Source organism: Rhinolophus ferrumequinum, chromosome 6, assembly GCF_004115265.2.
Source record: "Rhinolophus ferrumequinum isolate MPI-CBG mRhiFer1 chromosome 6, mRhiFer1_v1.p, whole genome shotgun sequence".
In the NCBI taxonomy this organism is placed as follows: domain Eukaryota; kingdom Metazoa; phylum Chordata; class Mammalia; order Chiroptera; family Rhinolophidae; genus Rhinolophus; species Rhinolophus ferrumequinum.
Window position 1 is genome coordinate 52,375,089 of NC_046289.1, and position 23,464 is coordinate 52,398,552.

Below are 23,464 nucleotides of genomic sequence, written 5' to 3' on the forward strand. Positions count from 1 at the left end.
AGTCTATTTTGTCTGGTATAAATGTTGCTATCCAAGCTTTCTTTGTTTGTTTCCAAGGGATGGAAATAACTTTTCCCATCCCTTTATTTCAGTCTGTGTGTGACTTTCAATCTGAAGTCTTTTGTAGGCACCATATGTAAGGATCTTGTTTTCTTATCCACTCAGCCATCCCATATTTTTGATTGGAGCATTTAATCCATTTACATTGAAAGTAACTGTTGATAGATATGTGGTTATTGCCATTTTATTATTTGTAGTTTTGATTTTTTTTCTTTCTGTCTTAAAGAAGTCCCTCTAACATTCCTTGTAATTCTGGTTTGGTGTTGATGAACTCCTTTAGATTTTTCTTGTCTGGGAAGCTCTTTATCTGTCCTTTGATTCTAAATGATAGCTTTGCTGGGTATAGTAATCTTTGTTGTAGGTCCTTGCTTTTCATCACTTTGAATATTTCCTGCCAATCCCTTCTGGCCTACAAAGTTTCTACTGAGAAATCAGCTGATGGTCTTATGGGAGCTCCCTTGTAGGTAACTAACTGCTTTTCTCTTGCTGCTTTTAAAATTCTTTCTCTGCCTTTAAACTTTGGGATTTTAATTATGATGCGTCTTGGGGTGAGCCTCTTTAGGTTCCTCTTGTTTGGAGTCTCTGTGCTTTTTGGCTTGTATATCTGTTTCCTTCACCAGGTTAGGAAAATTTTCTGTCATTATTTCTTCAAATAGGTTTTCAGTTCCTTGCTCTCTCTTCTCCTGGTAGCCTCATAATGTGAATATTGGTATGCTTGATGTTGTCCTAAAGACCCCTTAAACTATCCTCATTTTTTTTTTTTTGCTTCTTTTTTCTTTTTGCTGTTCTGTTGGTGTTTTCTGCCACCTTATCTTCTAAATTGCTGATTCAATCTTCTGCTTCATCTAATCTACTGTTGATTCCCTCTAATGTATTTTTCACTTCAGTTATTGTAGTCTTCATTTTTGCCTGGTTCCTTTTTCTATTTTCATTTTTATGTTTCCTATCTCCTTGTTGAAGTTCTCACTGAGAGCACTGAGCATCCTTATAACCAGTATTTTGAACTCTATGACTGGTAGATTGCTTATCTCCATTTTGTTTAGTTCGTTTTTTGGAGCTTTGTTCTGTTCTTTCCTTTGGGACATGTTTCTTTGTCTCCCCATTTTGGCTGCCTCTGTGTGTTTGTTTCCATGTATTAGGTAGGGCTGTAATGTCTCTTGGTCTTAGTAGACTGGCCTTATGTAGTAGATGGAGCTCAGTGGCACAATCTTCCTGGTCACCTGAGCTGTGTACTCCAGGTGCATCCCTTGTGTGGGTTGTGTCAGCCCTCCTGTTGTAGTTGAGCCTTGGTTGCTGTTTGTATGTCAGTGATCAGGATTGATTCTCAGGCTGATTCGTTGTATGGACTGTCTGTGACATATGTGGAGGAACTATTGTACAGGGGTCGACCCTACAGAGGAGGATTTGCTTCATAAGGGCTCTGGTGCCTGCCAAGTGTGCCCTATGGGTGTGTCATCCCTGGAGGCAGCTGGGTGATGTTCTGGCTGGGTCTGAAGCTGCCCACTAGGTGTGCCAGCCCCAGGGCTTCCTGGGATGGGCCCCACCCCAGGCCAAGTTCAGCTGTAGACTGTGCCCTTCCCTGGGGCACCTGGCATGAGCCACAAAACAATCCAAATATGGCTGTTGCTCATTCTGGGCTTAGAGGTGTCTAGAGAGGCTAAGCTGTGAACCAAGGCCAGATATCACTAGTGCCAGGCTTATCGCTGCTCAGCCAGAGATACAGGACATGCTGAAACCAGATTAGGTTTTGAGAGATTTTAGCAAAGTCCACAGCATTTATATGGAAAAGCCACTGGAAGCGGCTTGGGTGTGCCTGGAAGTTGGGTGGGGTGGGGTCTCAGGGAATCAGGGCAAACGAAAGGTATTAACCACTTTGATGTCTCGACACCCAGATATGGCGTCTGCCTGTGTCTGTATTTTGGGAGGGGTGACAGCTCAATAAAGAAACAATGGCTTCCACCAGTTCCTCTGTCCAGGAGAAAGCTGCCCCTCCAGCCCTCACCCTGAAGTCAGACAACTGAGTTCCTCCCCATATGTCCCTGGTGCCTTTCAAGCTTCTGCCCCAGTACTTGAGCTCAGAGCAAGTGAGTTTGTCAGCAAGTAAGTCCATGTGCAGGCCTTTTAAGAGAAGTGCCTGTGACTGCTGCTGCCCTCGTCTTACTCAGCCACAATTTGCATTGGTTTTCACAACCAGAGTTATGGGGACTTTTCTCCCTGGCACTGGAACCCTGGGCTGGAGAGCCTGGTGTGGGGTTGGGACCCCTCACTCCTCCAGGGGGGACCTCTGCAGCTGAGATATCCCTCCTGATTTTTAATGGTCCCACACCGGTGTGGGACCAGCCTGTTCCACATCTCTGCCTCTCCTACTAGTCTTGAGGTGCTTCTTCTGTATGTCCTTAGTTATAAGGCTTTGGTTCAGCTAGACTTAAGGTGATTCTCAATGATGGCTGTTCTATAGTTTAGTTGTAATTTTTATATGGTCATGAGAGGAGATAAGCACAGTGTTTACCTACTCCACCATCTTGACCAGATCTGATCCTTGTTTGACAAGTGTTGATTGAAGTCTGGACATTGTGGATTTTTCCTCATTGGATACAAGGAATTTTTGTATTACTGTAAGTATTCTTGAGTTTTGATCTTGGACACAATAAGTTACTCTGAAATAGTTTGATCCTCTTTAGTCTTGCTTTTAAGATTTGTTAGGCAAGATTGAAGTAGTGCTTTACAGCTAATTATTCCCCACTTCAGAGGTATGATCCCTCTGTGTACTCTACCCAATACCTTGTGATTCATTAAGTTTTCTAATAAGGCTGGTGGGACGGTGTACTGTATACTCTTTTGTGTTTGTCTTTCTCTACTCAAGATTTTATCTGTAAGATTTTTCTTTGTTGTTTCATGTATCGGTAGTTTGTTTATCATTTATTGATGTTAAGCATTGCAGTGCATGAATAAACCATAACTTACTTGCCAAATTTATTACTGATGGACACATAGGTTATTTTAGGTTATTATGAATAAAATCAAACATGTACAGAATAGTTTGATAGGTGCTATGACAGACATATGCACTAGATGATGTGGCATCACAAATGGATATTTCTGGGGAAGGTGAAGCTTCAGCTGAAATTTTAGGTGAGTGAGAAATGACTAGATAAAAAAGCAAAGGAAAAGTTTCTAGACAGAGGAAAGAGTCATAAGGGACTTGGAAGAGAATCAGCAAGAAATTATAGAGAAATGGGCAGAAAGGAGACCAAAGTAATAGGCAGATACTTCCACGATAAATTAAAGGATCCAAACTCTACTCTGAAGAATTTCAAAAATGTAGTCACATAATCAGATTTTTTTAAAAAATAAAAGTATCTCTGTGGAAGAATGGATTGGCTGAAGGTGAGATTGTGAGGTTATTGCAATAATTCAGTTCACAAGTGATGAAGCCTGAACTAAGGCAAGAACTGTGGGAACAGTGAAGAGGGGAAAGATTTGAGAAATCTTAAAGAGATAGACTACTGGGGAAAGAGAGGAAAGAATCAAAGTTGTTTGAACTTGGGTGATTTGACATGGTAGTCCATTCACAAAGAATTGAACAAGAATAGGAGCATTTTTTAGGGAAATATGCTGAATTAAATTGGAAATGCAACAATTGAAGACATTTTAAAAAAGAGTATTGAGAAGGGGCAAAATGTTATGAAGTGGCATCAGATAGCAAAATGTAGTTATGAAGCTACAACTAAGCCACCATGGTACTCTACCAAAAAAGATTTGAATTTGAAATTCATGTATGATAAAGATACTACAAACAATGTTAAAGAACAAATAACAAACTGGATAGAAAATATTTAAAAATAGTAGAAGAAAGATAAGTATCTATAATATATCATCAGTTCATCAGACAAATAAGGAAACGACAACAAAATCTAACAGGAAAATAGGTAAAGGATATAAAGAGGCAATTTACCCATGAAATACAAATGGCCAATGATTGTAAGAAACTGTTAAATCACTGCCTAAATGGTAATGCCTAAAATTCAAACCATGAGATAAAATTTTAGCATCTCAGAGTAGCAAAAGGTGAAATACTTAAGCTGTCAAATGCTGGCTTGAGACTAGGAAAACATTCACATATTGAAGAGAATGTAGATAGGTGCAATCTTTTGGAAAGCAATTTGGCAGATATTTTTTTGACCTTGAATCTGTATAGGATCTTATCCCTCAGAAATATTTGCACTACAAAACAAAGATATACTTCCAAGGATACTCATTTCAGTGGTGCTTATAATAGTCAAAACTTGGGATAATGTAACTAGGAGTTTGATAAATTATGTTACATCCATACAATTCATGTATTTATAGAAATGAAGCATATCTATACAAGAATAGAAAAATATTTACAATAAATATGTTGTTGTGAAAAGGTCAAGTTTCAGAAGATAATATCAGGTATGATGTCATTTTTACAAATAAACATTTATTAAATGTATTATTTCCTGGCAACTACTAGGCCATTGACCAAGGATCCAGCAAAGAACACGATAGCCAAAGTCCCTGAAACTGTGGAGTTAAAAAGTTGTTAACAGTGATTACCACTGGGAAATGAGATATTGGCAGTTGGGGGTGGATTAAGGAGGATGTTTACTTTTTACATATTTGGACTGTAAAATTTTTGCCAAAAAGCAACTTTTGCTTCTGTAATTTAAAAATTAAGATTTAGAAGAAAAAGTTTTACAATTCAAAATTATATTTTCAAATATTTAAAAAACAGTGATAAAGCTAATTAACTTTTTTTAACAGTGTGAAGAAATGGGTACTCTCATACTCTCCTGGTGAGAGTACGTATTTGCTTAGGCATTTTGGAGGGTAATTTGGCAATATATTTTTTAACCTTAAAAATTTACTTTGCTACAAAAATTTTACTTCTGGGAATTTATCTTAAGGAGAAATTTAAAAGTATGAAAACCCTATAGGTATGTGCATTATAGCTTTTTTTTCATAACATAGGATTAGCAACAACCTAAATATCTTTCATCATGGGATTTCTTAATTAAATTGTGGCATATACATAAAATTTAAAATGGTTGTTGGCATCATATTGGTTGCTACCCTAACACTCATTTTCCTATTCTCCCTTGCTAAGGGAATTGCCATTTTTTCAGGTATTGAGTGGTAATAGGATCAGAGAAGGTGGGCATAGTCCAGGGAGTGAATTGTGAGGATGATGGTAATCCTATACCTGTGTTTGGTTTAGAGGTTAACAGGCGATCTATTTCTGGTCAATGAGACATGGAGGCATTTCTCCTTGGAGCATTTGGGAAGGTTTTTCTATCCTGATAAAAATAGATATATGAGGAGAAAACCCGGCTTATTTCCATTTGTCTTTGTATATTTGTGTAAGGATGGAAGAACGTGGTACTTGGAGCTCTGTAGCCATCTTATGGGAAAGCCACTCTGAGGGAAAGCTATAAGAAAGAGTCATAGAAATGCCAACCCAACGCCTTGCTTTGTTGAGTGGTATACCTACCTTTAAAACAATCTAATTCAAATCTTTTTAATTGTTTACTTTTCTTTTAGTTGGGCATCCTGTTATTTATAAATGAATTCACTCTGTCTGATAAAGGTTTATATCAGTGGATATTGAAAAGAGCTCCAACTCTGGAGTTAAACAGCTCGGATTCAAATCTTGGTTGCTTTACTAGGGCTACTCACTATTAGACCATGAACTGTTTACTCAAATTGTCAAAGCCTTAGTTTTATCATCTGTAAAATAGGGGTAATGATATAGTTTCTATCTTATAAGGTTGTACTGTGAAGTTTAAGTAGAGGTAAAGAGTTTTTAGCATAGTACCTTTAATAAAAGCTCAGTGAACGTTGACTATTAATAAGTAGAGTAACAATATTAATCTATACTGATATGAGAGAATGTAGATGTTATAGTAAGTGGGAAAAGGTCTACTACACATGGTAGTTAGCATTTTATGAAGATAAATATATATTCCTAGTAAAAGTCTGGCAGCATATAATAATTAAAATGTTAATAATAATTGTTATCTTTGGGTGTTAAGATTACTGATAATTTAAATTCTATTCTTCATATTTTCTTAAATATTCTAGAATTTTAACAATGAGCATATATTCTTTTTTATATATTTTTAAAAGCTAGTTAAGTTTGGTGGGAGGTGGGAAGAGGCAAAACGAGTAGAAGACCTACATAGAATATTCAGAAGAAAAAGGGAGAATTAGGGATGAGTACTGTTGCAGAAGCAAAGGGAGAAACTGATTTTAAGAAGAGAGTGGTCAACATTATTGAATGGTTCTGAGAACTGGCTAGTCAGATAAACACTAAAAAGCAGGGGGAAAAAATCTCCAAGTGAGAATTTTCACCGCTTCTCTCAGTGGTGTTTTCCCACTCTCTTGAGGGTGTATTTTGATGAGCAACGTTTTGTAATTTTAATATAATAAAAAGAATCGATCTTTTCTATCATTGTCAGTGATTTTATGTCTTATAGAAATAATTTCTTCCCTCAAGTTCAGAAAAATGTTCTTTTACATTGTTTTCTAAAATTCTTAAAAATTTGCATTTCATGTTTAAATCCATAATCCATCTGGAATGAATTTTGTGTGTGGTATGAAGTAGACATTCAATTTTATTTTTAAAATATGGATAACCAATATCACAGCCTGGTTATCTTTACCCACTGGTATTCAGTGGTACTTCTGTCATGTAAGTGGTATATATGAACCAACTCAGAGTGACTTGTGAAAGTTGATTATTAGTATCTTTCTCCAAATTTGTATTCAGCGAAATCACACTCGTATTTTGAAATTAGCCAGTTTGTAGTATTTGGACCACGGAAATCAGCAAACAATTACAAACCAAGGCTGTTTGAGCTGGAGAGCTGGCTTGTTCATAATGAATAGTTTTTTAAAAAGGATTCTACATTTGGGTTGCTAATATTTTAATTATGATTGTTGCATCTATGTTCATGAGTGAGATTGATCTGAAATTTTCTTTCTTACAATACCCTTGCTTGAATTTGGTGTCAAAATTATGCTATCATTATGATTTAGTTGGGGAATGCTTGGTTTCTATTCTTGGGACTAGTTTGTTTCAATTGAAATGAACTCTTCCTAGTAAAACTTACAGGTAAAATCATTTAGGTCAGGTTTGTTTCGTGTGTGCAAGTGTTTGAAAAAATTTAAGTTACTCAAGGTTTTCCATTTCTGTATTGATTGTAAGACCATTCATGTTTTTCTATTTTCCAGTTTTTTCCCTTGAGTTTGTTTTCTACGAATTTTTCCTCTTCACTCAGATTTATCGGCCTAAAGATTTTCTTAATATTCTTATTTTTCAGTTTATGCTGCATCTACAATTATTTTCTCTTTAATAGTTCCAGTACTTTAACTTGTCTTTCCCCTTTTCTTGATCAATCTTGCCAGAGGTTTGCCAATTTTATTAGTGTTTTCAAACACACCCTTTTTCTTTGTTAATGCTCTTTGGTATATATTTGTTTTCTCTTTCATTACTTTATGTGTTTATTGTTTTCTCAATTTAATATCTTTGTTCTTTTGCTCTTTTTATGATGGTTTAAGTAGGGCTTATGTCATTAATTTTCAGCTTTTCTTTTTACTAAGACATGGCTATATACTCGTATTTTCTCTAGTACTACAACTTTTGATGTATACTATTTTTGTTACCATTTAGTTCCATTTTCTTCTAAATTCTGTCATATTTTTCTTATTCCATGAATAATTCGGAAATGTGTTTTGAAATTTCCAAATGTAGATTTTTAAAATATACATATATTTTGTTATGTATTTATGATAGCTAGCATTGTAGTCAAGATGTATTCTCTGATACTGATTCATCAAAATGTATTGAGACTTGCTTTATCTTCTAATACAGTCAATTTTCATAAATACTTCATATGTATTACAAAGATAGTATTCTTATAGTTTTTGGGTGCAATGTTCTGTCTATGTCCATTAAATCAAACTCGTTCAGCTATTTTTACTGATGTTTTATCTGTTTGATCAATTATTAATAGAGTTTATTAAAATCTGTTATTTTGATGGTGAATTTGTCAATTTGCCCTTGTGATTATGTAAATTTTTACTCTCTATATTTTGAAACTAAGTTATTATTTATTCAAAATTTCCCAATATTTTATTTCAAAAAAAGACTTCTACATAAAACTTGAAAGAATAATTCAACAAATATCCAATCCATATGTCTTTCACCTAGATTGACAAACTGTTAACATTGTGTCATAGTTTGCTTTCTTTATTTCTATATGAGTATTATGAATTTATATATCTTTTTAAAATTGAATTGAAATTTACGTAACATAAAAGTAACCATTTTAGCGTATAATTCAGTAGCATTAGTACATTCACAATGTTGTGTAACCACCACATTTAAATAGCTCCAAAACATTTTTGTTACCCCAAAAGAAAACCCTGTACCCATTGAGAAGTCAATCCTCATTCATCCTTTTCTGTAGCCCCAGGGAACTACCAATCTGCTTTCTGTCTCTGTGGATTTACCTATTATAGATATTTCATAAAAATGGAATCATACAATATATGATTGTGTCTTTGTGTCTGCTTTTATTATCTGGCTTCTTCTACTTAGCACAATAATTTTGAAGTTCACCCATATTGTAGCATGTATCAGTACTTCATTCCTTTTCATGGCTGAGTTATATTCACACACACACACACACACACACACACACACACACACATTTTGTTTATCCATTCATCTGTTGATGTACATTTGAACTCTTTCTAATGGCTGTTGTGAATAATGCTGTAGTGAATGTTGGCCTCAGCATACATGTATCTGTTTGAGTCCTTGTTTTGAATTCTTTTAGGTATGTACTCAGGAGTGCAATTGCTGGGTCTTATAGTAATTATATGTTTAATCTTTTTAGGAACTGCCAAAGTGTTTCCGCAGTGGTTGCACCATTTTACATTCCCACCAGCAATATATGTGAGTTCTAATTTCTCCACATCCTCAGTAACACTTGTTATTTTCTGTTTTTGTTTTATTATTATAGTTATCCCAGTGGGTGTGAAGTGGTATTTGATTGTGGTTTTGATTTGCATTTCCCTAGTGACTAATGATGTAGAGCAGTTTTTCATGTGCTTGTTTACCATCTGTATATTCTTCTTAAGAGAAATGTCTGTTCAAGTTTTTGTTGTCAGGTTGTAAGAGTTCTTATATATTTGGGACACTAGAAACTTATCAGATATACTTTATAAATATTTTTCCATTCTGAGGTTGTCTTTTTACTAACTTAACAATGTCTTTTGAGGTACAAAAGTTTTTAATTTTGATGAAGTCAAATTTACCTGTTTTTTTCTTTTGTTGCTCTTACTTTTAGTGGCATCTCTAAGAATCCATTGTCCAAGCACATGAAGATTTACCCCTATGTTTTCTTCTAAGGGTTTTATAGTTTCAGTTCTTACATTTAGGTCTTTGATCCATCTTGAGTTAATTTTTCTATGTGCTGTGAATTAGGAGTCAAAATTCCTCCTTTTGCCTGTGGATATCCATTTGTCTCAGTACCATTCATTGAAAAGACTGTTTTTTGTTTTTTTGTTTGTTAGTTTGTTTTTTGCCTTTGAATGGTCTTGGGACTCTTGTTGAAAATCAATTGGCCACAGATGTCTGAGTTTATTTCTGGACTCTCAATTTTATTGCCTTGGTCTACAGACCTATTTTCATGCCTGTTTTGTTTACTGTAGTTTTGTAGTAAGTTTCTAACCAGAAAGTGTGAGGCGCCAAATTTGTTCTTCTTTTTTCAAGATTGTTTTGGCTATTTGGAGCCCCTTGCAGTTCAATATGAATAACTGATTTTAGGGGAAAAACTTTCAGTCTTTAATCATTGAGTACAATGTTAGCTGTTTTCTAGAGGGGGTTTAGGTCTAGCAGATTCTGTTTTTTGTTTTGTTTTGTTTTTTGTTTTCTGTGTTTGTAATATATTGGGCTTCGTGACTCCAAAAATTCATGTCTTAAATCATTTTGGAAATAATATCTTCTTCATTTTTCCATTGATCTTTCAGTATTACAAGTATTCACTTTTAGATTCTTTTACTGAGTGCTATGTGTTCATCTTTATTACATATATTCTATCTCTGACTTTCTGTTTTTGCATTCTGGATAGTTTCTTCGGAACTATCTTCAATTTACTAATTATTTTTTCAGCTCTATCTAACCTGCTATTTACTCCACATACTGTGGTTGTTGTGTTTTTTTTTTTTTAATTTCAGTAATTATATTTTGTATTTCTAAAAGTTCTTATTGGTTCTTTTATAACTCAGCTAATTTTTTTATAGACTCATTCTTTGGCTATATTTTCTTTTATTTCTTTAAATATATTAAACATGTTTATTTTATATTCTGTGTCAATAATTTTTATAACTGAAGCTTTTGTGAGTCTTATCCTGAAATTTTTATGCTGACATTGTTCACAATAACTTATTCTTCATGTCTCATTATATTGTACTATGGGTTTCAGTTCCTTGAAACTTTCTTAGTAGAATTTTTTTGAAGTTATGTTGAAGTTGAATTTCTTGGGAGAGATTTGTTTTAGTTTCTGCTAAATGTTTGGAGCACTGGTAAGCTAGAACTAATTTGAATGAAAATTTCTACTTACATTTTTGGGAGCATTCAGATTCTATAAATTCTGTTACCAAACCCACTTGAGGTTGGGCTTGTAGTCTTGAATTATCAAGAATAAGTTTGTTTTTTTTTTGGCCTCCTTTTATGGCCAAGACAGAAAATTTTCATTCACATCTTCCGCTGTGGGGTGGATTATTTTCAACTCACTGAGGATGTTGCTTTTTTGGGATTCCTTGCTTCATAATATAATATAATGTAATGTAATATAATATAATATAATATAATATAAATCCAGCCTTCCTTGGGCCTACATTGTCTCTAATCTGTCATGCTCAGTGGCTTTTAAAACTAAAGCTCTAGGCCACCAGAGATTGACAGATACCCAAGGCAGGAGCTGGCTTTGGATCTCTCATATCTCTCTGGATTCACGAAGCCCTCCTTCTTGCTCTTTATTTTGGCCTCTGAGAATCTCTCTTACAAAAAATTTTTTTAATTTAATGAGCATTTTTAAGGTGCTTTGCAATGGGGATTAAAATTTTGTTTTGATAGCTAGTCTGCCAGGAACTGTAACCTTATATTGTTTCTGAATAAGAATGACCTGTACCGAATTTAGCTTAATCTTTCCCCTACTGTTAAATGGTCATGTTGATTTAGTTTATTAAGTATACTAATAAGGTGAACATCTTTGTTCTCTATTTGTTGCTTTATTGTTAGATTATTTCCTTGGAATAGTTTTTGAGTAGAATTTCTGGGGGGAAAAATGACTATCGATTTGAAAGTTTAGAAAGTAGAATCTACAAGACTTGCATGTAGGAAGTGAGGCAGAGGAAGGAATCTAGTATGAGACTAAACTTTTTGGCTTAGATTACTGGGTAGGTGATGATGTCATTAATTAAGATTGGGAATACAGGTTAAGGTGGGTGTATGCGTGGGGAATGACAACAAGTTCAGTTTGGACATGTTGCATCTGAGGTGATTATAGGTCATATAGGTAGAGAAATGTTTAGTAGGCAGTTGGAAATACAGGACAGAGGCTCAGGAGAGGGTTTGGGGCTCTCAACATAGATCTGGGATTCACAAAGTTGGGGTTTCTAGATCCTTGGGATTCACGAAGTATATTTTCAGGGGTTTGTGAATTATCGATTTTTATATTCCTGCTTTCATTTCAACAATAATCTGGATCATCTAAATGATCACCTTACTTCAGTGTCTACATTTGTATTTATGTTTATAAACTAGTTGGTGCCAAGTATCACAGAACCAACCTTACTAGGTAAATGATGCAATCAGGTCAAGTGAAGACAAAATGGTGTCATCATGTGCTTACTCATATGAATGAAGGTTTTATAGTAGTTTGGATAGAGAAAAGTGGTGGGAGAACTGAATCATCACATGGTACGCATTTTTGTTTAAATTAAGAAGAACCTATGTTATTATCAGTGAGCCTCATATTCATATTGTGTGTTGGCAGTTTAGTTTTAAGAAAACAACATAACAATCCACATAAATTAATGTTTATTTCATATTATGAGTTTTTTAGATTTTTAGTTTTATTTGAATTCATTTTATAAAGTTTTTGGTTGTATATTTGTGTAAGAACTATAAGCATAAGGAATTTATATTTAGTTTTATATTTAAATAAGTAAATAATATTATGATAAAAATAATTTTGATCAGCCTTGAAAACTTAAGAGAAAATTTTCCTTTAAAAGGTATGTGTTCATTATTTGTGTGTGAGAGCTGAGCCATGGATATAAGTGGGACTTGTCCAGAGAAAGTACAGAATGAGAGAGAAAAGGTGTTAGAAAAGAACCTGGGAAGCATCAGTAATTAAGGAATGAATGAAGGGGAAGAGAAAAACTTAGAAACCCAATGTTTAGAGGAGAATACGGAAGCCAAAAGAGAAGAGAGTTCTCAAATGGAGGGAATTGAAATGTCCTTAAAAGGCACTGATGGTCTTTGCCCAAATATTTTCAGTTGAATAGTAGCATCAAAAGTCATATTTTTGAAGTTAAAGGAGTGAATAGGAGGTGAAAATGTAGTATCAGTGAAACAACACCTTTCCTAAAATAAGCTTGAGTATGATGAAAAGGAAAGAATGTTTCTGGAATGGGGTATAAAGTCATGATACATGCGAGTCCTTAAGCATGTTTATGTGCTAAAAAGAAGGGTTAATGAAGAAATGCTTCCCATATATATGAGAAGAAATAATTAACACAATAAGGTCTCAGAGGAGATGGGAGTCAGTATGATACAGATAACAAATGGTACTTTACCCTTGAAAAGTAATGATAATGTTCCTTTAAGATGAGATATGAGGAAGTTTAAAAGTAGAAACTGGAATCATGCTTGGTGACTTTTAATTTTCTATGAAGTAGGAGGCCAGAGTTATGGGGAGGTAGTAGTATAAGGTTTAGGAAAACAGTGGTGAAGCTTTGTAATAGCTGTTATGAGAAATGGGGAGGGAACTTATCAGCAATTCTGAGAACCTTTCTGAGATCTGGGTTCTGGTTTTGGCTGTTCCCCTTACTCGCTCTGTAAATTGGACAAGTAATTTAACCTGTCTGAATGTAGAATGAGGAATTTGGACCAGGCAATCTCTAAAGAGCATTCTACTCCCCAAATCATATAATTTAGAAGTCAGGCACTAAATCCTTTATAATAAATAATCTAACATAATAAATATTTTACTTTCCCCTTTTAAGAGTTAAGAGTTACTTTGGGAGAAAAAAAAGGCCATTTTAGACTATATTTAAATTTGTAAGTCCACATGGAAAATTAAAAAGCTAGTTAGAATAGAAAGGAAAAAAGAATCGAAGACTTATTTTCTTTTCTCCTTTTCAAACACACCAATCATTCACTGAAGCCAAACAACACTCACAGAAAGATGCAGGTACTAGGACAAGAAAAAAAGGTGAAAGAAATTGTTGTCAGTGTCATTTTGGCTTTTCGTTCCTAGGAGTTTGTAAGTGAATTCCAGCCAGCTATGGGTTAAGTTGTTGCAAAATTTTAACGGAGGAATTGAGGAAAATGAGGCAGCCTAGAGAAATTTCTTGCAACAATCCACTCCAAAGACCTGTCCACTGTACATCTTTAAGGAAGGAGTGGCTCTGAATAAACAGAGGCTTGATAATGCATGAAAATGTAAATTTTATGTGTCCCTTCTCTTTGTTCTCAAGAATTTGTAAATAATTAAACTTTTTAAAAATTTAGTTTAATTTGCCAATGGAAGTATGAATCAACCAAGTAATTTCCTGAAGATCATATCTGGTCTTGTAAAGAGAGTTAAGATCACATCCATCAAACATGGATACCTAACTCTTTATTTTTCCCTTAAGAAAGTTCTTTACATAAAAAAGACCAAAACAATCTTCAAGGTCTGTCTATAACTTTCCTTAACTTAGTCCAGGACTACATGATTCACTAGGCAGCTTAGCCCGGAATACTCAAGAGCTGCTTTTATGGAGCTGTGTGCACCTAGTATACTCCACAGCACCCTGCTTTCGACGAGCCACATCTCCTAGGAAGAGGAGGAGACCTCCAGCATAAGGAAGCGTTCCAGACCTGACAGTTCTCACACTGTTGATCTATTTACTTCTTCTTTCACCAGAATGTGAGTTGTTGGGTAGAGAAATCATCTAACTCATCTTTTATCCCTAGAGCCTGTAACAGTAATTTCACATAGTATCTTCCTAATATATGCTTATAGGATAAATGAATGATGTAAATCTATGATTCAGTGTTCCAAATAACTAAAAGCAGAGTGTATAAAAATTTCTAAACATTCTTAAGGTATGGGAAATAATAGCTTTTTTTCAGTTAGGCTAACAACAAAAAAAAAAAAACCGGCATCTGGCATATTTGAAAATTAAGAATAAATATAAATTTCTGAATACATGTATGAGCATATGTTGTTTTGATTATCTCCACACATCTCTTGCCAGGCAAATTTTTCTAAAACACCATCTTTATTTTGTTATTCTCCTGATTAAGGATCCATGATGGCTTTTAGTTGCATAATGTATTGGTTTGGAGCCTTAGGACAATCTAATGAAAAGCAGAGTTTTCAATTAAATCCAAGATTTCATCAGCAATATGTAATGGAAATTATATAGAATTATGTGGGCATAATTATTAAGTACTTATCTGAATGCAAAGGACAGAAACTCAATTTAGTTTAAGTAAAAAAAGAAAAGAATGGAAAGGAAGGAAGTAAGGAAGGGAGGGAGGAAGGAAGGAAGGAAGGAAGGGAAGGAAGAAATGAAGGAAGAGAAAGAAAGAAAAAAGAAAGGAAAAGAAAGGAAGGAAGGAAGGAAGGAAGGAAGGAAGGAAGGAAGGAAGGAAGGAAGGAAGAAAGAAAGGAAAGAAGGAAAGAAGGAAGGAAGGAAAGCCTACATGAAAATATTTCCTTGAGTAAATGGGAAGTCCAAGAAATTGCATCTGGCTGTAAACATGACTGGTTCCAGAGGCTCAAAACAAACAGTGTTGTCAGATCTCTTTTTTCACCCTTCAATAGGATTTTTCCTTTATGAAGGCAACCTCCAACATACGGGACATCTTTCCAATTAACTCCAGAGTAAAAGTTTTGGGGAGAACTATGCTTGGACTAAATTGGGTCATACTCCCATTTCTCAATCAATTACTGTGGTAAAAGAATGGACTGTTTTGACTGGCTAAATATGGGTCCCATGTCTCAGCCTTGTGGCCAAGGGAAGGTGGGGTTCTATGATGGCCATTTCTTTCAAGATCACTTGGAATGGAGTAGGGAAGTTCTCCAAAGGAAAATGTATGGCTGTTCCCGAAGGGAAATGTATGGGCAAAAGTAGCAGTACACCAGGGCTGAGATGGAGCTTGTATGTGCAGGTCTGATGAACCAGCTGGCAACCATCCAGATTGCTCAGGGGTCCCTTTTGAGTGTCTGGTGTACATGGTGTACCATTGTTAACTATTTTGAATATCATCCCTGCGTGACAGCCTCTCACCACTTAGGAGTTAAAAATAACATATGTAATGCAGTATGAGCACTGTTGAACACATAAAAAGGACATTTATCTTTATGGAACAAAAAAAATTTTGCACTTAAAAATTTTTTTTGGCAGGGTGTTTTACAAAGCCAGACCACATTTGGAGCAGGGAAAGAGAATTGGTGAAACCCAGTGCCCTTTGTTTCTCTTTAAGAAAAAATAAATAATATGTATATGAAACATTTAAATCATATTATCATTCTCCCCAATATCTAAATGTGGTTTGACTTTCTGATAAGACTGAATACTTTTGTCAGCAGTGACCTGAGGGACACATGCTCCAAAGCAGAGCTAAGTCCCAAGTCTCTAACATGCCCTTCAAAAGCAGTCATCCATTTAATTTGATCTATTAAACAAACTTAGCAGTTGGGATGCCCACACAGTGAGAAAGGCTGCTTAGAGATGGAATTTTGGCTTTGAGTGGAATCTTCTGTCCTTTATTAGACAACCATAAGCTTCCAATTATACACACCATCTTCATTTCAAATATGAATTTATAAAACCTTATGAATTTTCATTCTTCGCAACAGATTTAGGAATAAAAACAAGCTCCTGTCATGAACAAATATGAGGGGTTTTCTTTTCTCTTTCTCCCCTCCCCTTTTTTGCCACATCCCAAAAGGGCATTGATAATTGACCAAACATCTACTGTGTATCTAGAGCTGTATTCTATATTAGCTACTTGGAGCTATTAAAAGGAAATTTGAAAAATAATCTCTCCTTGAAGAATTGAGGTAATATGTCTCAGGAGAAAAAATTGACATACCTGGAACAATCAGGTAACAATCAAATGACTACTTTGCTGTTTCCACTAATGACTTCTCCATTTCAGTGTGTTGAAATTTTATCCATTCTTGAAGATCTGTCTCCATAACTTTTCTTAGCTTTACTTGATTGCTTGAATGCCAGGAAGGGCCCACATTCCTCTGAACTACCCACCCAAATACTTGACACTTAAAATGTCTTTACTAGCTCTTCATCATTTATAGGATGCAGTCCAGGCTCTAGCTTGATAAGGAGCCTGGACCACCTCTCTTGCCTTATCTCCTCTTGCCCTTTTATTTGCACACTGTTTTGAAGGCAAACCAAATCCTAGTACCAAACCCAAGCCTGGTTTAGTAAACAAAACAAAACAAAGCCAAAGTTACCAAATGCTGTGAATGTCCATATCCAGTCTTCACTGCCTAGAATAGCCCTTTTCCTTCCCTTTCCTCCAAGTTGGCCCCTGATAAACTCCCATTCATCCTTTAAGCTACCTCAGACATGAGGTCTCCCTTTCTATCTTCTAGGTTGTGCTGTCTCTGTCTTTTGTAGCTGTGTCTGTGATTCTGGGTGGTAGTGATTTGTTTTCATGCCTGCATTCTCCTTCTAGACTCAGCACCTTGGTGGCAACACCCATGCTTTACTTATTTTGGAATCCTGAGTACCTAGTAGGAGTGCCAGGTACACAGCAGGTCCTCCATAAAATGTCATTGAAATGAACTGGGTTGCACTGAACTAAGTAGGGGTATTTCTGAGAAGACTTGAGGTAGCTGAAAATCCTACCGGTAACTGAACCTGGGTTTTATATCAATGTTGAATTTGCGGGGGGAAAACCTTAGAGAAGGGGGAAATGACAGGATCAATGTCCCAGAGGTAAGGATGAGCCTGGAAAAAGCTGAGGACTGTGGATCATCATATCCAGATGGAGCAGAGGTTTTATAGTAGGAAGTGTTGGGAAATAAGGTCAAAAAGGCCAGGCAGGGCCATGTTATGGAAGATATTGAATGTCAAGCAGAGGAGGTAAAACATGATGTAATAAATACTACAATTCATGAAAAGAAAAATTTAGAAATATCCCAAGTATCTGTGTGCAAAATGAGCCTTATGTCTTCTACAGTCCTCTATTATGGAACTTACCTTGTTACTGTGGGTATGTCAGTGGTCTCAGTTGGCTGTGAGTCATCCGGTCGTTTGAGGCAGAGTGCGGTGCACAGGGAGTCAGGAGCTCTGGGGTTGAATTTCCTCTTTGGTACTAATTTGTTACTTGATATGGTGAAATCGCTTTACGACTCTAATCCCCCCGCCGTGTTCTCATCTGTAAAATGGAGACAGAAGATGGGTGACATGATTCATGAGGTCCCTTTGATCTCTAGGAGTCTATATGAGTAAGATAAGTAATTCTTAACAAATTTATTAATCTGTCTTTGCCCCGTGGTTTTGTTTGTTTATTTACGTATTTTCTGGGTATCAGAGTTACTTTATTAGACTGGTCTCTGACATCCCACAATCTCCTCTTCTGAGACCAGCCTCTGAGTTCTTGACCTATTTGTCACACCTAGAAAACCCTTCCCAACCGGGTTAAAAACCCAGCTCCAGTCTAATATCTTTCTTAAAGCTTTTCCTAACCTCTCCAGGTCTTTGATATGTATCTTCTTGCTTTTGGTGTTTAAAGATATTTTGTCCTGAGTTATTCTTTGTTTCATATTGACTTTTCTCTCTCTAATTAGTTTGTAAACATCTTAAAATAAGGAACTGTTACATTCAATGTTTGTTAATCTCCACCCCACCCCAGCACAAAGCTAGGCACAAAATAAACATTTAATAAGGTTCTTGAATTTTTAACTGAATGATGTACAAGGAATATTAAAAATAGAAAAAAAACAAACCATCAAAAGGACATCTATAGAGCTTGGAATTGAAATAATGTAGCATATCAATGATTTTGTAGATGGTATTTTGTACCCAGCATAAGACTGCTTTAAGATAGGGTGATCTGTGAAGTTTCTGGCCTGTGGGTTTGGTTTGAATTAAAGAGTGGGTGGTACTAGGGCCAAGAGATATTCCAGCCAACTCAAGGAAAAGAGAAAACAGAGAACTGTTTACTGAGTGACTTTGCTGTTGGATGTGTCCCAACTGCAGCTTGAGAACATCGGGCAGAGTTACCACCCTGCTGCCACCACCTCTGCCAACTTGGATAAGAAGCAGTGAAGTTGACCTGTCTTTTGGCTCCGGAACAAGGCAAGGGAGCACACCAGCAGGCATAGGAAGGAAGAAGTTGTGAAATGAAAGACATGAAAAAGAGATGCCTGGGATCCTCTTTCCTCTTTCCCCCCATTGCTCTGAGTCTTTCTCCAGCCTCTTTGGTACCTACAGAGTGGAAAAAACCAGATCATCGCACTTTCCACCAACTGGGGCATAAGGCCTGGAGTCCAGCTTGGGGTCACAGAAGGCAGTGAGAGTCAGTTCTTTTGGATTGTTTTGTTTCCTAAAGTGGTCCTAAGCTGAAAGATTTGAAAATACTACTCTGCTCAAGTAATTAGCTTTTAAACAACCTGAAAACAAGTTGTAAAAACTCAATGCAAAATATAAGAGGAAAGGCCACTGTTTGAAGTAGTTGAGTTCTAGATCTGGCAGTATTGGGGCTCTCTTGATTGTAAATTAGCTAATGGAAATAGAACGCCTCGGGTTAGAAACTCCAAATCCTGCTTTTGCTCTCAAGTTGCCTCTGGCTGTCTCTGGCAGGAAAGTCTAGAAAGAACAGAATCATTGTTCACCCCTCCCCCCCCTTTTGTGACATGCCCCAAAGCTGTTGGTGTTTAGAACAGAAGAACACGGTATTGCATTGATTTGTTTCACTGTGCAGAAAATGTAGGAATAACTCCCATGTGTCATCAACCATTTAGTCAGCACTCAGTTCCTTAGCAGGGGAAACGGTAAGATTTATTAGGGAAAGTATCCGTCATCCCATATAAATAGATGCACAGTTAAAGCAGATGCAGCAGGAAGGGTGTATATTTCTCTGTAACTAATCATAAGGAGCTCGTTATCAAGAACTCTTCTGAAAAATCAGTCACTTGGGAAGATGGCAAACATAAGGATATATTTATATCTTTACAAAAAATATTCCTCAAAACAGTAATTTCGGTTCTAAGTGCATTGTTGGGATAGGAATCATTTTAATTTAATTATTTTTGTTTTAATTTTTTACTTTTGAGAAAATATATGCAAGTGATACAAGTAGCCTGATATTAGAAAAAGGCACCTAACACAGGTCTCTTTCCCACTGCTAACCCCAGCCCCCAGTCTCCTGCCACTTAGAGGCCACGTTGTTGTCCATTTACTTTGTATCATTCAGAAATATTCAACACAAGCTGATCCTGTCCTCTAGTTTTTGCACACGTGGTAGTCCACTCGCTATATTCTTCCGAAGCTTACTCTTGTCCTTAGCAGTATATCCTGGAAATCATTCCTTATCAATCTGTACAGGTGGGTCAGGCTCCTTGTTTTTAACAGATTTAACAGATGTTGACATCTTGCCATAATGGCTTTAGGGTTTATTTTGTTTCAACATTACAGATACATTTTAACTACAACCTCCATTGCCTAAGTCCCTTGTTCTCTGCCCAGAGGTACTCACTATCCTGAAATTAGCATGTATCCTTTCTGCCTGGTTTTTATATGTTTAATACACACATATTTAGTATTTCATTGTGTGACTTTGGCACCATTTATTTACAATTCTATTTTTGAATGTTTAGGTTATTTCCAATTTTTTACTGTTAAAAACAATGCTACAATAAATATTTTTTTCATATCTCCTCAGAATATATATACCCAGAAGTAGAATTGCTAAGGCATAGGGTATGTGCTCACCAACTTCATATGATATTGCAACGTTGTTTTCCACTGTGGTTTTTAACAATATACATTCACACCAGCCATGTTTTTTTTTAAAAAAATATTTTTTTTTCCCACATTCTTACCAAGATTTGGGCTTCTCAGACTTCTAAAATATTGCCAATCTGAGAGGTAACGACATAATGCCTCATTATGGTTTTAATTTGTGTTTGTTACTGAAGATATCTTTTCTTATGTTTTGGGGTTCTTTCATTCCTTCTCATAATTACCAATTGAAACCTCTGACAATTTTTCTACCGTATTACTTCTTTTTCCTGATTTATAGGGATCTTTTTATTCTAGATACTAATACCCAGTAATTTGTATTATAATTAACTTCTCCCAGTCTGTGACTAGCATTTGTATTGTTTATGGTATCTTCTGTCTAATGGAATTTTAATACTTTAATATATTCAAATTCTCACTGTGATCACTTGTGCTTCTGATGTTTTATTTAAGAAACCTAAAGGAATGTAATGAAGACATTCTCGATACTTTCTTTTTAACTTTCAAGATTTTCCCCATACATTTAAGTTTTTCATTGGAGTGGGATGTATTTTGTTTTGGCAGGAAGTGGAGATCTAAAAAAATTGCCCCGTAGATGTACTGGTTATAGCCAGTTGTCTTCACACGATTTATCTGAAGGCCATCACTCCCTGCTTATACGTAAAGCCATCTCTGTCCATATCAAGCTTCTATATGTGTAGATAGGTCAGTATGGACTTACTTCGTTCATTCTGTTTCTTTGACCTATTTTTAATCCTTGCCCCAATGCCACACTGTTTAAATAGCGACAGCCTTATAATTAGCTCAGTCGGGCAAATCTCTATTCCTTAGTGTTTCTTTTTCAAAAATTTCTTTGCTGCTTTTGTCTCTTTAATCTTCCACCTGAACTTTAGGATAGTATTGTTAAATTCCATGAAAATTCTTGTTGGGGTTCTGGTTAGAATTACAATGATTCATAGATTTATTATAAATTTATGGGGAGATCTACAGGATTTAACAGTACTTCTCAATCTTTCAGTGTCTCATCATTTGTCCATTGCATCTTTTATGTAATTTTTGTGATTTTCCCAAAATAGATCTTGCTTGTATTTCATTAGTTTTTGCCTAAGTATCTACTGTAAATGAGATAATATATATGTATATATGTATAGGTATACACACACTACACACACACACACACACACACACACACGGTCTGACAATGAAGTTTGAGAACTTGTTGCAACAATATTGCTAACCTTTTTTGATATCAGAGGGATTATTCATTATGAATTTGTACCAACTGGACAAACAGTTAACCAAGTTTACTATTTGGAAGTGCTGAAAGGCTGCATGAAAAAGTTAGACGACCTGAACTTTTTGTGAACAATTACTGGCTTTTGCATCACGACAATGCACCAGCTCACACGGCACTGTCTGTGAGGGAGTTTTTAGCCAGTAAACAAGTAACTGTATTGGAACACCCTCCCTACTCACCTGATCTGGCCCCCAATGACTTCTTTCTTTACCTGAAGATAAAGGAAGACATTTTGATGACATTCAGGACATCAAGGGTAATATGACAATAGCTCTGATGGCCATTCCAGAAAAAGAGTTCCAAAATTGCTTTGAAGGGTGGACTAGGCACTGGCATTGGTGCATAGCTTCCTAAGGGGAGTACTTGGAAGGTGACCATAGTGATATTCAGCAATGAGGTATGTAGTACTTTTTCTAGGATGAGTTCACAAACTTAATTGTCAGACTGCGCACGTGTGTGTGTGTGTGTGTGTCTGTGTGTGTGTTTTCTCTTTTACAACCTGAACATGTATCCAGAATGATAAATTCTCTTATTGTTTTAAATTATTTGCCCACAAATTCTCTTGCAAATTATATGTAAACAATCTTATAGTCTGCAAATAAATTTTCTTTCTAATTCTTACTCTTTTTAAAAGTATTGCCTGGGCTAGGACTCCTTCCAGTGTTTATCACAAGCTGTGATAAGAGGTACCCTTGACTTGTTCCTGACTCTAAAAGCACACTTATAGGGATGGCCAGATGGCTCCATTGGTTAGAGCGTGAGCGCTGAACAACAGAGTTGCCATTTCGATTCCCACATGGGCCAGTGAGCTGCTCCCTCCACAACTAGATTGAAGACAACGAGCTGCCGCTGAGCTTCTGGAGGGGCAGCGGGATGGCTCAGTTGGTTAGAGCACGAGCTCTCAACAACAAGGTTGCTGGTTCAATTCCCACATGGAAGAGTGGGTTGGGCCCCCTGCAACTAAAGATTGAAAACAGCGACTGGACTTGGAGCTGAGCTGCGCCCTCCACAACTAGATTGAAGGACAACGACTTGGAGCTGATGGGCACTGAAGAAACACAATGTTCCCCAATATTCCCCAATACAATTTGTAAAAAAAATAAACATAAAAATGAATAAAGGCACTACCTAAATATCATATTTTCTGGTAGATTTATATAAAAGACATGGCTGGTTTCCCCCCTCCACCCCCAAATTGGTTCTCCCTATTTTTCTTCCTCAATAGAATCTTTAAATTTTATTTGGAGACATAGCTGTCAAGAAAAATGCCAGCATATGGAACTACCTTCAACTAGGTGAGGGTGTATAAATTAGTAGCTGCCATTGGGATGTAAGTAAAAGTCGCATATGTCGATTCCAGTAGGATCCCTAAAGGGGAAACATACCGCTTTCCTCTTTTCTCCTACCTGCTAGTGGAAATGCATATGTGATGACTGGAACTGGAGCAGTTATATCGGACTTGAAGTAATTTTAGGAATAAAGATCACCAAAACATAATAAAATGATAGCAGGAACTTGGCTGTGGGCTACCTAACCAGCCTTTTACATAGGCGAGAAATAAAATTCTATATACTTTGGAATTTTCTGCCACTCACAGCCAACCCCAATCCTACAATACTCTTTATCAAGATAATGAGGTTGTAGTCCAGTCCCAGTTTCCTAATAGGTTTTTTTCTCATAAATTGTACTTTTACAAATTGCTCATCTGTTTTGAGATGAATTGCATTGGTAGATTTTTAATGTCCAATCATTCTTGGGATTCTGTCACGATATGTTTTTAGAGGTTACAGATGTACA

The 23,464-nt window shown here is 36.1% G+C and overlaps 1 protein-coding gene across 1 annotated transcript in view; it reads right to left on the reverse strand.

Annotated features, from left to right (window-relative positions):
* TCF12 (transcription factor 12) overlaps positions 1-17,623 on the reverse strand; it is a 390,613-nt gene extending 372,990 nt beyond the window's left edge. The window contains exon 1 of the mRNA XM_033108034.1: positions 17,605-17,623. The gene's annotated coding sequence lies outside the window, so the exon portion shown is untranslated. The remainder of the gene's footprint in view (positions 1-17,604) is intronic.
* Positions 17,624-23,464: the final 5,841 nt, after the last annotated feature.